Here is an 18,224-nt window from a genome sequence, read left to right on the forward strand (position 1 = left end):
CGGGAAGGCAGAAAAGTGAATAGACACTGACAGCTGCTGTGGCAGGTGTGGAACAAACTTCACTGGTTGACTCATCAGGGAAGGCATCCTGAGCACGCATTTTGAAGGGCTGAATACATTATCATCCACCCCATTAGAAAGCGGACTCCGTGAGAGAAGAGACCTCGGGATTCTCACCGCCACATCCTTAGCAGCCAGGACAACACCAAGCATGGAAGCTTCTCAATTCCTGTTTGTTGAATGAATGCATCGATTTGAGAATATATCTAAGAAAGGCCTCTGGCTAAAGGAAGAGTGGGTGTAAAGGCATGGAGTTGTGAAAGGGCGTGGCATGGTCGGCAATGTCCGGAAACTCACTGGGGCTTTAGCATGTGATAGGATAGAGCTAGGATGTCATTCTGGTCTGGAGTCCCCTTCCTGGCCCTCTACTGGTCATGGCAGGCATGTGGTCATGCAGAAAGTTCATGGCCACTCTACCACCTTCCCCTGGTTAAAATTCTGGGCCACGGTGTCTTGTATTAAAGCTGATATTAAGCCATAAAATGTAATATGTTATGACACCATAAAATGCAGTGTAATTGCTATAAAACCATAAAATGTAATGTAACAGGCACAGTGTCCATTATGTGCTTCGTAGTCTCAGACGGTTAGTTTCTACTCTTAGACAAACAAACAGTTCCCATTCACTGCTACCTCTGGAGAAAGGTACAGAGAAACCATCCCCGGATGAGCGTGAATCGTAGCGCCAACACCCGGTGTGGTGTGTGGGGAAAATCCCCAGGCTTTGCAGTCAGACTGAGCCTATGTTCCACGTCTGATTCAATAATGTCTAGACTGAGATCCTGAAAAGCAAAGCCACACACGGGGATTCAGGCTAGTTTCCTCCTGGAATCCCGTTTGTCCGGCTCCTTCTTCTCCCCACAACCCCCATTCCCGCTCTTTTCTCTCTAGAGAGTAATGTGGTGGGGGGGGGGGGGGCGGGGAGTCACCCTCAGATCTCACACGAGTTCCCTGTTAGATCAGGATTTCTCCTGGGACTTGATGGAACCATGCAGGCATCCTCGAGCAAGGTAGATGGGTGTGAGCTGTGAGCAGCCAACACGCGCAGGGTTTGAGTGAGGGGCACACTAGTGGGAAGGGTGTGGGCAGGGAAGGGTGGTGCCGGCTGCAGGTGACACAAACAACTTACGGTGTGTGGCTGGGTCATTTGGGCCAAAGGTCATCTTCCTCCCTCTGTATTTTCATTACAAAATGTAGACAACACAACAACAAAAGAGAGAGACACGAGAGAGGGCCAGGCATGCAATAACAGAGGCAAAGACAGTTGGAAAGACAGAGAGGGGCAGGATTAGGGGCTCCAAGAGGGGAGGAGAGGAGTCCCCCGTTGTCTGAGAATGCATTTCTAGGTCCCCAGTGCGGGTGTGAAACCAGAGACAGTACTGAACCCTGCGTATAGCGTGTTTTCTCCTATTGATATCTATGATCAGTTTAATTCTTAAATCTGCCATAGTGTGACAGCAACAATAATGATAAAATAGAATAATTAGGATAGAATGTAACTGGGGCTGGAGAGATGGCTCAGTGGTTAAGATCACTGGCTGCTCTTCCAGAAGACCCGGGTTCAATTCCCAGCACCCACATGGCAGCTCATAACTATCTGTAACTCCAGTTCCAGGGGGTCTGGTGCCCTCACACAGACATCACACCATACAGGCAAAACACCAATGCACATAAAAACAAATAAATCTTAGGAAAAGAATAGAATGTAATAAAACTTATGTAAAGCTCATGAACTCTTTGTTTATGGATTTTATATTTAATTAATTAATTTATTTTTTTTGCCCCACAGTAGACAACAGGCCTCAGAAATCCAAAGAGAATGAACACTGTGGATTAGAGGGGGATTAGCTGGATGTTTAGACTGTAGGATGGAAGAACAGTGTGAGGTGGGCTGGAGAGATACACAAGGACTGATAAAGCATAAACAGATGATGAGACACACCAAAGCATGTGATGACATCACCATGTGTGTACAGCCCATGCTTCCAGGTACCTAACTCATCTAGTCAACATTGTATACGCACAGGCATCTATCTACACAGAGCCCCCTAAAACCATAGGGGATACCCCCTTATTCCAATCCACTCCTTTTTTCCCTGCGAGGTGGTAGAAGAGTTAACCCCAGACAGATACTAAGAAAAACTTGGGGGATCCTCTCCAACATCCTATGTGGCATTTTCTGTATTCATATTTCAGGTGGTAGTGGTGTGAACATAAGCAAGCCATGGCTACTCTTTAAGCTAATGGCCCTGTAAGACATCGTGTCTCTCTCAGCAGGAAGATACGACCTGTCTTGACATGATAGTCAGTCCTGACTGTATGTACCTTGCTACAGCTTGGCTTCCGGGCAGCCTTCTTCCAAACGCAGTTACAGCCCGCCCCGAAGTGTCATTAGTGAACACAACAGACCATAAAAGCAGACAGGAAATGAGTCAGCACAGCAAACCCACTGTGACGTGCAGGGAGAAACACAAAAAACCAGCACGTGGGAGAGGCATGAGCCAGAGAACGGGGAGTCGCTGCTGCAGACTGGGCTTAGAAACCAGAAAAGCGTCGAACCTGGCATCTTCCAGCTCTGCTGGCTATGTGTGCCTGAGCTCAGGTTCTGAGAAAGAGCCCTGCGGATAGATGCATAGGGTGGTCACTGTATGATTATGTGTCAGAGTAAAAGGGAGAAGGATCTCAACTCCCAGGGGCGAGCCATAAAGCTTGCTGAAGACTGAGAAAAATAGATTCTCTGCTACGCTGCCTCCCTGTTTCTGCATAGAGTATTTCTCAGGAAGGGAGATGGGCTGGCACAGACTTTGGCAACAAGACAAATGAGGGTGGTGTCTTAGTCACTGTTCTATTTCTGTGAAGAGACACCATGACTACAGCAACTCGTATAAAAGGAAGCATTGAACTAGGGGCTTTCTTACGGTTTCAGAAGCTTAGTGCATTGTCATCATGGCAGGGAGCATGGCGGCATGCAGGCAGACAAGGTGCTGGAGCAGTAGCTGAGAGTTTACATCTGGATCCTCAGACAGCAGGAAGAGAAAGAGACACTGGGCCTGGCTAGTGACCCTAGCCCACCCCTAGTGACACACTTCCTCCAGCAAAGACACACCTACTCCAACAAGACCATGCCTCCTAGTCCTTCTCAAGCAGTGCCACTCCCTGATGACTAAGTATTCAAATATATGAGCCTATGGGAGCTGTTCTTATTTAAACCACCACACATGGGGTGTGGAGGTGTCAGGGGGACTTCAGAGGTTCTGTAATCCACTGTGGGAGGACCATGGCCTGGGCTAGGTGTATCTTTATTTTTTTAAGAATGGTCTACCAGACCTTTGGATTTACACGGGCCACTTCAGGGAGCTGGTCTGTGATGGAGATTGAAAAAAAAAGAAAGAAAGAAACACTTGTTTGCTTGATACATTTTGCAGATGTCTCCAGGCACTGGGAAGCTGTAGATGTATCTCTAGCAGGGGAGGGAGAATGTATCAAAAGAAAATTTATCAGGAAGGGACTTAATGGGAAAGACTGCCTGGAAAGTCCCTGCAGAGCTTGGCTAAAGAGCGTCTGGGGGACGGGATGGTGAATGTTACATTGTATGGCATCCCTATTCCCCACCCTGCTGTAATGCACGTGAGACTGACAAGCCTTACTGAAGAGTATGTATTAGTCGAGGTAAAGTTGAAACTGCTGTAACAAAGAACCCCCATCTACAGTGGATTAAAAGAGATAGTTTATGTATTATTCTTGGCTTCGTTCCACACCTTCCCTCAGGGACTCAGTATCTTTCTGGAAGCGTTGTCCTCATTCATGTGGCTCTGCTGCATGAGTGCACATCCTTGCACACCCTTTGTAAATAGGAACCAAGGAAAATGACACCGTACACATATTTTTTTCCAAGCACACGAAGCGATGCTAGCCATATCACTTTTGCACCCATTCCATTAGCTAGACCTTAGTCAAATGAGTGCATCTTGCCCCAGGGGATGCTGGGAAATGTAGTTCCCAGATGAGCAGACTCATATTCATGTGTCAGCAAGCAAGAAAGAGAGAATGGGATTTCATTAGAAAACTGGCAGATCTAGTGCAGTCTTGGACCTGCTGGGAGCTGCTGTAGTTTCGCCCCTGGATTATTGTTAGTCTTGTCAAATGCACCTTCGCACCCATCATTCTAAAGCGTCAGAGCTGCTGAAACAGGATTCTCTACTCAGCATTGTCTGGTGGTCTCCCATGTGTGCTCCAGATAAAAGCCAAAGTCCCTGGAGTTGTTTACCAAGCACCACTGATTCCCAGCCCCTACCCAGGTTTCTAACTTCGTCTCCTCTCTCCTCCTTCTCACTCTGCACACTGATCCATGTCAGGCATGAGCCTACCTGAGGGTCTTTGCATGGCTGAAGGGCTCAGTCAACACCTTTGAGGGCTCTGAGCCAGGGATGGGCCTAAAGAGTCTTTACATAAGCTGTCCTGCAAAGGGAGCGTGAACTTGGACAATAGACTCTGTAGCAGCTCAGGAAATAAGCCTGAGGAGAGCTCAGTCAGTGCATTATGATGCTAGCAACTGGTGTTATTCTGTGATCAGGGAGGGAGGAGTCTGGATGGAAGCAAAGAGGTGAGTAGAAAGATCTGGAAAGGACATTTTTTTTTATTATGACCCTGCTCAGAATGGCCAAGGTATGGAAATAGCCTAGCTGTCCATCAACAGGTGAATGGATAAAGAGAATGTGGTATAGACAATGGAGTTTTACTGAGACATAAGGAAGAATATAATTATGCCCTTTGCAGGAAAATGGATGAATCTGAACATCATTGTATTCAATGAAATACAAATATCATGTTTTCTCTTACATGTGGAACATAGATTTAAATAGATTAGAAAGTGGTTATGTGGGGGACAGAAAGGGGTTATGTAGGGGATAGAATGGGGAGATAAGAGGATACTGGGAGGGAAAAAGAGAAAAACATCACATATTTTCTCTCTCGTATGCAGAACTTAGATTTAAATAGCATGAAGACAGAGCAAGACTAATTGGGGTTGGGACATGAAGGGACCCAGTAGTGGGGGACAAGGAAAGGAACACATACAAATGAAAATGTCATGAAGAAACCCAATGCTCTGTATATTTACTATGAAGACTTAATTTAGAAATGTATCCTTTAATAAGAGAATCCAGGCTAGGAAGGTGGCTTGTTGGGTAGAGTACTTGTCATGAAAGTGTGAGGACCTGAGTTCAGATCTCAACCAACATAAAGCAGAGCGTGGTACTTACAGCAAGATGGAAGATGTACACCAGGATCTCGAGCAGCTTCTAGGCCAGCTAGTCTGGGTACACACAGAAACAAACATCAAGAGACCCCATGTCTAACAAGGTGGACAGCAAGGACCATCTGTGGTAGTCTGCCCTCCGCACACGTACCATGGTACATGCACCCCACGCTTACACATGTGAATGCATACACACATGATTTTAAAAGGACCTGTCAAGAAATGACTCTTCAGGGGGGAAGGGTTCTTGGGAAAAGATGAAAACAGAAGATTAGAGAAGAGAATATGAAGACTGAACTTCATTTGACAGAGATGGTTTTGAGGTATCTCGCGATTGGTGGGAAGCTGGATGTCTCATCCATGGGGTGACAGCTTCCTGGTCCCTACACTTCAGGATTGCTCGCTTAAGGTCCATAAGAAGAAGCATAACAAACAAAAGCGTTCTTGGTAACCATGTATGTCCCAGTTAGCTTTCTTATGAGCCGTGTCATAATATTGATCTAGTGACGATGGTTGTGTCACGCTGACTCGGGACCCTGTTAGAGATCCACAGCCTGCAATGTTGACTGCACTCACAGGCCTCCTGCAACATTTAATATTGATTGACATGACAGGATCCACCATCACCCAGCAGACAGCTCTCTGGGCGCGTCTGTGAGGGAGTTTCTAGACTGGGGTAATTGAAGTGGAAAACACACCCTAACATCCATTGCACTGGGGCTCAGGTGAGGTGGAACAGAGAGGGTGGGCCGAGCATCAACATTCATCCTTCTGCTTCCTGACTCCAGAGCTTGTGTGGACAGCTCCCAGAGGCTCTTGCCACCACACCTTCCCTGCCGTCATGGACTGTACCCCGTGGATGCAAATAAATAAATCCTTTTCCAAAGCTGCTTTCATGGGATTATTTTGCCACAGCATTGAGGAAATATCTAACACACCTGTGTTTCTCCAGGGCTCCACAGAGTCAGGAGAGAGGTGAGAGGCTGCGTACTGAGTACTTCATGTCTTGAAAAAGCATTGCACTGAGCCTTCGTTATCAGTTACTCAATGTCTAACTTTGGATAAGGCATTTCCTTCTCTGTGCCTTGGTGAGTCCAAGTGAGGAGTTTTAGACTCAGCCATCTCTGATGACCCTTGGATATTCAGAATGCCTTTAAAGGGGGGAGTTAAAACGTGCTAGGGACTGGAAGGGTTGTGATTTCATCTGCACCAGGATCCCATGAGGTGAGCATGGCCAATGAGGCTACTGAGAGCTGCTTGAGTCAGGTGACATTTGCTAAGTTCTGGGTGCATTTAAATGGCAGCCATGGAGCCTGTTGTCTCTAGCATTCTATAGCAGAGTCATCTTACATCTTAGGGAAAGATGATTCAATCTGGGGTCTTGGATTGGCAATTGTTGCAGGATGTTTGATCACGCTGTGTAAAGATATGTCTCTGTCCTTCCTTGCCTGCCTAAGGCACCTTCTGATTGCTTTAATAAAGAGCAGAACGGCCAATAGCTAGGCAGAGGAGGATAGGTGGGATTTCCGGGGAGAGAGAGGAAATCTGGGGAAGAATCAGAGAGGTGGGCCTTCGCCAGCCAGACACAGAGGAAGTGGGATGTACTGTACTGAGGAGAGGTAACGAGTCACGTGGCAGATGTTGATTAATATAAATGGGTTAATTTAAGTTTTAAGAGCTAGTTGGGAACAAGCCTAAGCTAAGGCCAAACTTTCATAATTAATAAGTCTCTGTGTCATTATTTGGGAGCTCGTGGTCCAAAGAAAGTCCGACTACAGGCACTCCAAAATCTATAGATATATCCTCAAATATATCTAATGGTTATAATTTTAAATTAATATATCAATTGCATATGTATCGTACATATGTTTGGAGGTTTTGTTTGTTTGTTTGTTTGTTTTTTCGAGACAGGGTTTCTCTGTGTAGTTTTGGTGCCTGTCCTAGGTTTCACTCTATAGACCAGGCTGTCCTTGAACTCACAGAGATCCGCCTGGCTCTGCCTCCCAAGTGCTGGGATTAAAGGTGTGTGCCACCGCTGCCCGGCCATACATATTTATTTGAGAGACAGGGTCTCTCCATGTAGCTTAGGTTGGTCTAAACTAAGATTCTCCTGCCTCAGCTTCTTCAGTGCTAGGATTGCAGGAGTGGGCCACCCTATCTGGCTGCTATTCATATTTCATAGACAATTCCCAAGTAGCTTTATGTTTATAGAAATATTGAGTGCAAAATGCAGAGAGTGGTCTATCCCTTCTACACACATTAATGCCATGCATCCACACAACTGAATAGTATCAAGTATTAGAAAGACGTGAGCTGTTATGGGATGAGTCAACATTGGCACGTCATTATGAATTATATTGCTTACAATTGGATCCACTCTATGTGTTGGAAATTTTATGTGTTTTGACACATGTGTAATGATGAGTCTTTACCATGATAGTTTCACAAAGCAGAGTTCCACTGCCTGAAAGACCTGGACCGTGTGTAGGTGCATGTATGTGTACATGTGCATTCTATACATATGTGTGTGGAGTGTCAAAGTTGATGTTAGGGATATTCTTTATCCATTAAAGCAAGGTTTCTCAATGGATCCTGAAGCTTGACCATATGGCTACTCTAGCCAGCTTGTCCTGGACAGCCCTGTCTCTGCCTCCTGAGGACTTGGTTCACAGGGCAGGCCACCCACAGCATGTATGTGGATGCTGAGAACCCAAGTCCTGGTCCTCAAGCTTGAGTGGCGTGTGTTTTATCCAGGAAGCCATCTCCCCAGCCTCTACTTTCGGCACTGAATAACATTCCATTTTGTGGCCTTACGACAACTTATCTGCTTACCTACTAAAGGACATTCTCGTTGCTTCTAATTGGGGGTGATTATGAATACAGCTGCTTTAAGCATTCATGTGCAGATTTCCATGCCCAGCTCACTTGGGTAAATGCCATGAAATGACAAGGAACAATGGCCAGATCCTATGGTAAGCATAGATTTAATTTTTATATTTTTTGTTATTTTTTATTCTTAAAATTAGACTATCATTTTATTTTATGTATGAACATTTTGCCTGCATGTCTGTGCACCACATGAATGCTTGGTTTCTACAGAGGTCAGAAGTTCCAGGGAGTTGGATCCCCTGGAACTCGATTTAGGGATGGTTGTTAACCTCCGTGTGAGTGCTGGTAATTGAACCCAGGGGTCTTCTGAAAGAGCAATAGGTGCTCTCAAGCACAAAACCATCTTTTTAGCAAGGGAACCAATCAAATTTACATCCAAAGTTGGTGTGCCGCCTTGCATTCCCACTGGCGATCAATGAGACGGCCAGATGCATCCTTACCACCATTAGATGCTCTTGGGGCATTAGCTGTCCTATAGGTCTAACTGGAACTTCAGGATTGTTTGATTTACAGTTCTCTAATAACATGCCTACTGCATACATATTTGCCTTCTGTATGTCTTCCTCGGCGAGGTGTCTCCTCGAATCGTTTTACCATTTTAAAATCTGAATTCTGTTCTGCGATTGTTCTTCAGGAGTCGTGAAGTTTCTAGGACTTCACTGTAAATTTTGGCGAGTTGATCAGCGGTTTGTCTTCACATTCTCTTGTCTTTCACAGAAAGGGAAAATTTAAATTTGAATGAATTCCAACTTAATAATTTCTTTCATGGATCATGTGGTGTATGTTTGAATCTGGGGTGTCAATGACAAATTAAAGGTCACCTAGATATTTCTCCCATTGTCCCAAACACCTCCCACTAAGCTTTGCCTCCCAATGTTGAACAATCATAAGTTTCAACATGGCTTTCCGTGAGGACAAACCGAATTCACGCTATAGCAGACATTAGCCCCTCTTAATGAGGTAATCCCCTTCCAAAGGGCTCACCTCCCAACACTGCCACAGTGATGGTCAAAGGTCAATATGAATTTTGGTGGGACAGACCATATTCAAATGGCTACAGGAGCCAGTCCTGTGACAGCATCTACAACGGCTAGAAGGATGCACAGCATCCTGGGAAAATGGTGGACTTCAGCAGGCAGCAAGTCCAGGGATTGAGACAACAAGGACTTTGCCATCTACCTCTTAGTTCCTTCAGGATTCTATTCCAGTGAGGCAGAGGTTACAACCTTTTCCCCACTGTTGTCCATTTCCTCTTCCCTCACTTACAGTCCTTTGCTAGGTTCCCCTCCCCCCAGCCCCCCCCGTGTCCCAGCTCTATCCTAGATCAGAACGTCAAGATTACAACCTCAAAATTCAAAATGGCTCTTGGAATTCCCTACCATGTTGGGGGAACTAAACGTCTCTTTCTAAGACTTACTTTCAAGAACAGAGAATAGTTCTCTGGATTTGTGGTTATAGACCATGTTGAGATTATATCTATATCTGTAAAATATATTTGCTGTTTATCTATATCCATCTATATTATTTCTTTATCATTTATAGCCATCTATCTCCACTTACCAATCATCTACTGTCTCTATGCATCTATCTATCTGTCTATCTATCTATCTATCTATCTATCTATCTATCTATCTATCTATCATCTATCTATCTTCTATCTATTATCTATCTATCCATCTACCTGTTATCTATCTATTCATCTATCCATCCATCTGTTCTCTATATCCATCTGTCTCTATCAATCATCTAACACCTATGTATCATCTATTAAAATAGTAGTATTCATTTCTATGTATCTCCAGACTCTAGAACCATTTCCTATTGTGGCACCTGTGTCCTCTGTCTGAGGTGCAGGTAGACAATGGTACCAAGAGAAGTTTCAACAGGCAAAGGGTCCTTCCTGTCTCACTCTTACTCTGGGGAATAATTTACAAGCATCTGTATAGTTCTACCACTTTAATATTAATTTTGGAGGCTTCTGTTAATCATATTTCATTAAGATGCAGTTTTTCTATGATAAGCTCTTTACAAGTTAGATATGTTTTATAATTCTCCATCAGTTAATCAATAGACATGCTGGAGTTTCATTCTCTGTTCCTAAGCACCCTTGGTCACGAGGTTCACACTGATGCCACTTTAGCCGAGTCAGTCACGTGGCTGGCACTTGACGCATTGGTTTTAATTGCCACTTAGAATGTCCTTAAAAAATTATGCTATGGTATGATTTCCCATTGAAATGAAAAGTCTCTGTTCCCGAATAGAGCAAGGACAGAAGTGTGACACCAGCGAAACAAATTGTCATTTTAGGGGGATGACTCTGGTTTCCTTTTATCAAACAAATCTTTGCTGAACCCCCAAAATGGAAACAACCACAAGTAGATGAAGCTGTGTCATATTTTGTCACGGAGATATGAATAAAAGAATTTATTCATTTGTGTATGAGGATGTGTGTGCGCATGAGTGCTGTGCACGTAGAGATCAGAGGTCGACTTTGGGTTCTTCAGGTGGTGTAAGCATCTCTTGTTTGAAGATGGGTCTCTCGCTGGCCTGGAGCTTGTTGGAAAGTCTAGGCTGAGGGCTGGTGAGCTCTAGGGGATCTCCTCTCTGCCTCCATGGTGCTAGGATTACACGCATGGACCACTATCCCTGACTTTTTATGTGGGTGCTGGGGATCAGCGAGGGTCCTCGTGGCTGCATGGTAAGCATCGTACCAATGGAATCATCACCTTCGCCCTTAAAACAGTTTCTTGTTGTACTCTACACCAAGCCTTGGGCAATGGAGATGAGGGAAACTGCCAAATTCTTTAGAACAGACAAAGACTCTCGCATGGAGAACGCTGAGACTGGCCGAGATACTGCACAGGGTTGCCGAGGCAGTGTGCCGTCACTTAATTAGAAGAGGTTTTACTTTTTCCCTCTTGTTAATTTCACCTCAAATAATGGTGTATCTTAAAAATCAGTTGTTCTACATTTGACAAAATACCATTGAATTCAAGCTAATTAAATAGGCACTACAATTCCAAGATCAATTAGCTCTCCGGGTATAATGATGATGAGTTGTATTTGTTTAAATTTCTGTGTTTTACCTATCTCCCTGAAGATGTCTCCCGAAAGGAGACAAACAAAGAGATAAAAAAAAAAAAAAAAACACCTCCATTTTGAGAGTAAAGTATGTGACTAAGCAGTAATACCAACAAAATGATGTGCATCCATTAACTCACAACTGCGACTTCTAGGAAAGAAAGTTTGAACAGGTGTAAATGCTGAGCTCCCAGGACACCTATTTATGTCGGCTTCATTTATAAGAACAAAAGTGAGAAACAGCCTAAGTATTTGACAGTGGGGCCGCTCCTAAATCAATGAGGTGTCCGTTGACATCACTGAATCGTAGGCAGACGTTTAAAAGGGAATCCTGTACTTTGGGAGCGGAAAGATGCCCATGGCACTCTCTGCACTGAAGGGAAGGGCACAAACTGGGCTGGCTATCGTTTTGGTAAATCAATAATCCCAATAATCACGAGGATATGCGGATGGGGGACCCACAAAGAGAATCGCAGTTTGCTCTCTTCTCTGAATGGGGAGAACGTTGGTGTTTATTTTTCTTCTAAATATTCTCATTTTGCTGCACTAAAATGTTTTGGGGGAGTTAAAAAAAATAATACGATTAAGGGTGGGAAAGCAGATTAATGTAGTCCCTGCCGCCAGAGGAATGAGAGAAAGCTGTCGGCTTAAGCTACTCTGTGAGGTATTGCTTGAGATGGCCACAGGCTCCTGCTCCGGTAATGACTTCGTTGAAAGAAAAACATCTAATCATTCCACTAATAAAAGAATTCTGGTGGCAAAGAGTTTTAGTGCAATAATCTGAGAAGACAGTAGTGGAAGTTCTGGTCTGTTTGCATTTGTGTGGGAAGTCAGGGAGGGATCTGCAGTCGGTAAATATTTGCTGCTTGGTTGAGTATTTTCGTCTTTTGTCTCTCTGTCTCTTTGCTTTCGCCATGAACGGCTTCTCCGTCTGTCAGGAGGGTGTGTGGAGTAGAATCCAGATGAGGGAAGGGAAAAACTGGGAAAGACTCTGCTAGAGACTGAATGTTTGTGTTCCTCAAAGTCCAGAGAGACCTCTGGGATGGAAAGGAAAGGTGGCTGAGTGGTGAAGAGCGCTTGCTGCTCCTTCAGACAACCTGAGTTCAATTCCCTTGCGCTTACACCAAATGGCGTATAACCATGGGGAGCTCCAGCTCCAGGGGTCCTGATGCTGTCTTCTGGCCTTCACAGGAAACCACATACACACACTTCTTAAAAATCTGTTCCTTGAAGCCCTCAGCCCCTGTGTGGCTGTGTTTGAAGGTTAGGACAGTTTGAATCGGGCCGTGCCCTACACAAATTCAGGGGTTGCACACTGTTTCTTGATCTGATGATGTTGTTTTGGGAGATCTGGAAATTTGGGGTGGTGGGAGCCTGGTTGGCAGAATTGGGTCACTGTGGCCTCTGAAATCTCCTCGGGTGTACACATTCTGCTTTTGGTACAGCCAAGCATGTGAGGAGTTGCCACCACACACTTCCTTGGCTGAGAACAGAGGCCCTCCAGCTGCAGGGCTGTCCCTGCCTTAAGGAACTGCTGTGAAACCACAAGACAAAATAATCCTGTTTTCTCTTCTTTCTCGCAGGTGTTTGGTCACAGCCGTGTGAACGTAACTAACAGCAACAGAGGCACTCCGGAGGTAACTAAGCTTAAGTGAGTCACAATGGTGGGCCTCCCGATTCCATGGCTAGTGACCTCACAACGACACAGTGGAGACTCTCTCTCCCTCACCTCTCCTCACTGTCTCTGGCCAGCACGGAGGTGACCATCTTCAACTGCAGGGAACAGTCCTCATGAAAACCCAAACTGGCCAGTACCTGGCTCTTAAATTTCCACTTTGAGAACTGTGAGAAAAGAAACACCTGTTGTGTTTAAGCCACATGGTCAGGCTTCTCTGTGGTGTGGGGCTCTCCGCCTCACGCCTGCCATACACAACAATAAGAAGCTTCTTGCATATATTGTTTGGAAGGGATAGAAAACAGGTGGACCTGGGTTAGAATTCTGTTTCTGCCTCTGCTTGACTGTGCGACCTTGGGCCAGCTCCTTCACCTCTGTGAGTCTCTACATTCTCATCTGCCCCATGGAAGTAATGGTTGCCTACTTACCAGCTTGGATGCAGTGAGAACTAAAGGAGGTAGCATTGTCCGCCATAACCTAACCACGTCATCTCCCACTGAAAAAATCCATAGCAGATGAATGGATGAAGAAAATATGGTGTGTATATACATACTTATGGGTTGGGAAAATTAATACTGTGAAAATGGCTATCTTAACAAAAGAGACATGCAGTCAATACAATCCCCATAAAAATTATAACATCATTCTTTACAGAAGCAGAAAAAAAATTTTTTAATTCATTTGGAAACACAAGACCTTGGATAGTTCAGTCTTAAGGGAAAAAAATGCTACTACACCCCGTTGGAGGTTATATTACATGGCCACAGGGTAAGCAACAGCATTGTGCCGGCGCAAAGGCAGAAGCAGAGATCAGTTAATAAGACAGAATGTCCAGATGAAAACCATGCACAGCTGCAGCCTGCTGATTTTTGATAAAGACACACACACACAAAAAAACCACACACTGGAGAAAGGGGGTTATTACCTACAAAATGCTCGAAGTGCTCAGTGCAGGTTTATTTGTCTCAATTTTACAAGAGTCACTTAAAGAGCAGTTGCTACCGCCAGGCTCTCTGTAGGATGCTGGGAGGTATCCAAGGACCAGACAGAGCCCCTGGTCTAACCAGATCAAAGTGGGTCCACCGAGAAACACACACACACACACACACACACACACACACACACACACACACACACACAGGCATTGTGGTTGTCCTATGAAGAAGAGGAGACCATTGAGTACGGGCTGGGGGAGACAGACACTAATGAAGTACACCCACTCCACTGGCCTGGGTAGAGCTTGCCCTGGCATTAAGAGGGACAAGTGAATGGAGAATCAAGGTAAGGACATATAAGCACAAAGCAGGTGAGGGTGCAGATGTCTCAAACACTGACTATGGGGTGCTGCCCTCTGCTGCCCTCAGGTCAGATGAGGAAGAGCCTTGTCTGTACACGCTGAACACTATAAACCTTCAGTTTTTCATGCTTGTCTCAGCCCCAAGAGGTGCTATATGAACTGCCATTTTTTAAAATGTTGGAACAGTCGAGTATAAAATCTAGGAAACATGAGGGAAGACATATGTTATATTGATTTGCTACTACGATTATAGTCGCAAGCATTTTCCTGCCGATGACATAACTTCGTTCAACAAATGAGCTAACAGATTATCCTCGAAAGATAAAGTACAAATGTGCAGCAAACATTTGATAAATCTTCGGCTTCATTAACCAGCAGTGGCGTGAAGATCAAAACTTCAGTGAAAGTCCATCTTACCCCAGTCAGGATGCTGGTCACTAAGAAAATAAGGAACAACAAATGTTGGTGTGGTTACAATGTGAACGAAAGGGGAGGTTAATCAGTCTAGCACTTACGGAAAAGGTATTGCAGTTTCTCAGAAAATGGACAGACCTGCCACGTGACCCACGTATATCATGCCTAGGTGTTTACCCAATGACTCCAACTCAACACAGCACAGAGACGCATTACCACCAATGCGGCCCACAGTGCTCTGCACTGTAGCTAAGTCATGGAACCAGCCTGGGCTTCCAGGAGTGGAAGGATGGATAAAGGAAATGTGACATGGATGAAATGTGCAAGAGATATGGCAGCACATACCTTTAATCCCAGCACCCAGGAGGCAGAGCCACGGGCAAGTGGATCTCTGTGAGTTCAAGGACAACACAATAAAATACTCTATTTAATCTAGCCATTTTAAAATTCACTGATCTCTAGACACCTTTCCCTCAGAAACACTCCTGACCACTGCAAAGAATGCAGATGTACAGGCAGAGCCGTAATCATACGGACTACACCAGAAATTTGAAGGACGCAGTTTAAAATACTCATATAAATGTATTTAAAAGCAGTAGGAGACCCATGCAATGCTAACATAAGACATATTTTTTTATGAAAATAGTATCTCCTCAAATCAAAATAAAAGTGAAGGAGAGCGTTGCTTTGTGTCTTTACAAGTCATTTGAATGTCAACCATAGGAGTCCTGATGGCTTCACCTTATTCTGTTGCAGGTCTCAGGTCCCAGAATCTCTGCAGAGTTCCTCTGTACAATAATGAGTATGGGAGAGAGAAAAGGGAAACAGTACCTTAGTCATGTTATGAAAGTTTGATCTTGTGGCAGGCACCCTTCGGATCTCTGGAGCTCTCTTTGAGAGCCCTGGAAGGATCTAGAAGGATGACTACCATTTGGCACTTTTCAGCCCTGAGATGAAGGGCTGGAGACATGAAGGGGCTTTCCTACAAGCAGAAGAGAATTTCTCAGATGACAGCAGCTAGTGGTGACTTAGGCTGCTGGCACAGAGTTCTTCCTGTGTCTTAGCACTTCATGGAATCTTTGACACAGTTCTTACAGCAGAACTCATTTTTACTCTTTTTTGTTTTGTTTTGTTTTTTAAACTCAGAGAGGTTGTGCCAGGTGCTGGAGACCACACAACTGATCAAAGCCGTTAACTCCGATTCAAACTCAGAGCTGTGGGCTTGAGTTCCGGCTTAATCTATCGTGTGTACGTCTGTGCCATAACACAGCGCCTGTGTTGAAAAACCTGAAGAGTAAGGGCTCCCTTAAAATGTGGGCCAGTGTCCTCAGGACCCGGAGAAGGTGGGGTGTGTTCCAAGTGCTGAAATAGAACTGGAGGGTCTTGGCTCTAGCAAAAGTCTGAGATGCGTGGGAGATGAGTCTGGGTGGACTTCCTCTAGTTTCCACGGGGGGCACTGTATCCATCATGAGAGGATTTGCCCAGTCCATCAAAATCATTTCATCAAAACTCCTTAAAGATTCAAAATGCCACTGATCAATGGATCAAGTTGGGTAAATTTGCCTGTTTTTCAGAACCTGATTTTAAGGATGATTCTCATCTAATGCTAATGACTATGAATATACTTCTTTTGAGTAAAGTCAAAGACAACAGTCCAGCAAAATGCTATTGTAATGTGTTCAGTGATAACACTCCGTGAATTTGTATTTCTTGGATACTCTTATCATGAAATTATTCAAGGTATTTTAATTATATTCAAGATTCAGTTTAAGATATTCTTCAGTCCTAAGAACACTAAACAGCCCCCTTGATATTTAGCTTCCGACAAATGGGGCTTAAAATGCTGCCAAGGAGAATGTGTTCATTGAATATGTTTAAGACGAATTTATTAAGACCGTTTTCATATTCATTAAATAGAAGAGTGTCCATCTCCAAGAACACTTTTAGCAAGTTCAGCAAATCCGTGTATTTGCTGGTCTGGCTTTGGGCCAGGTGGCTAGGTACCCTACAATTTCTGCGCCAGTCCAGGGGATGGCAGGTGCCACCTCAAGACTCTAAGTTACAGGCAGAGCCACGGAGGATGAGGAAAATGTGGTTATGTTCCCAAACGCCACTGCGAGCCTTTGGTCCGTTTCCTAAGAGAAAAAAATGCTGCAGGGAAGGAGAAGGGAGGGGTTCACACTGGCTCCAGTTTGCTGCTCAGGACCCTATATGCATTCTCTCCCATAAGCCATCCTAGGAGTTGGCTATGCATGTATCCTTTTAGGGCAGGAGAGATGGGTCAGCGGTGAAGAGCAGTTCCCAGGTTTGGTTCCCAGCATCCACATGGTGGCTTACCACCATCTGTAACCCTAGTTCTAGGGGATCTGACGCCCTCTTCTGGCCTCCATGGGCACTTGCACATTCATGGTACACACACACACACACACACACACACACACACACACACACACACACACACAGAGGCATACACATAAACATAAAATATTCTTTTAAAGTATCCCTTCCATGTGGATAATAATGAAAAGAGAAGTGAGGTGGCTTCCCTACGGTCATCTCGTCACCAAGGCCGGAACACGATTCAGCCTAAGGCGGAGTGAGATTTGAACTTAGAAGAGGATGTTTCCTCAGCTGGGAATTCGAACTCAGGTAGGGAAGGTTGTCACCGAAGGCAGAACAGGGGTTTGAACTCAAAGCCCCATCTTGGTTACTGATTTATACTTTCTCTCCTGCCCCAAATCCCTGCAAAGGTAGCCTTCCTAGACCCTTATTAGATAGCTCTGTCGGTAAAGGGCTTGCCTGGCAAGCTTTTGGGAGCTGAGTCCCAGCCCCAGAACGATGTTGAAAAGAAACAAAGCTGGGTGTGGTGACTCAGGCTCCTAAGCCCAAGTGCTAAGGAGGTGGAGACGGGTATAGTTTGCTGATCAGTCAGCCTGGCCGACTTGGTGATTTTTCAGGTCACCAAGAGACCTCTAAACAAACAAACAAATGGAGAAAAAAAAAAAAAAAAGGTAGCCGGCACTTGCCGAGATGACAATTGAGCCTGGGGCCTCCACAGGCACATGTGTTCTCTCACACACAAACAAAAGTTTATGAAAAATGAGCTGGAGTCCTGCTCGTGAGGACTGCAAGAAGGGCTTCTGAGAGCTGGAGGGGGCTTGATGTGAAGGATGCTAGGGGCTGGAGAGTGGAGATTTGGTGTGAGGAATTTTGGGAGCTGGAGGTCAGGTCCTTGAGGGGAGGGATTCTGGGAGCTAGAGGGCAGAAATTTGATGAGAGGGGTTATGAGAGCTGGCAGGTGGAGACTTGATGTGAGGGGTTCTGGGAGTTGAAGGGTAGAGACTTGAGGCAAAGAATTCTGGGAGCTGGAGGGTGGGGACTTGAGGTGAGGAATTCTGGGAGCTGGAGGGCAGGGGACTTGAGGTGAGGAATTCTGGGAGCTGGAGGCAGCTCTCAGGATTCTGCTTGGCTATCAGAGAACTTCTGATGGACAGGCCCTGTCTGCTTTCTCTGCGCTGTGTGGAAGCAAAGATCACGGACACCTGGCTGAC

The 18,224-nt window shown here is 45.1% G+C and overlaps 1 long non-coding RNA gene across 1 annotated transcript in view; it reads left to right on the forward strand.

The window, feature by feature from the left end:
- The window catches only part of LOC128120910 (uncharacterized), a 64,711-nt gene extending 49,354 nt beyond the window's left edge, over window positions 1-15,357 (forward strand). Inside the window, exon 4 of the long non-coding RNA XR_008222000.1 lies at window positions 12,871-15,357. This is a non-coding gene — a long non-coding RNA (uncharacterized LOC128120910). The remainder of the gene's footprint in view (window positions 1-12,870) is intronic.
- The last annotated feature ends 2,867 nt before the right edge of the window (window positions 15,358-18,224 follow it).

Source organism: Peromyscus californicus, unplaced genomic scaffold (assembly GCF_007827085.1).
Source record: "Peromyscus californicus insignis strain IS unplaced genomic scaffold, ASM782708v3 Scaffold_2__1_contigs__length_46816999, whole genome shotgun sequence".
Classification (NCBI taxonomy): domain Eukaryota; kingdom Metazoa; phylum Chordata; class Mammalia; order Rodentia; family Cricetidae; genus Peromyscus; species Peromyscus californicus.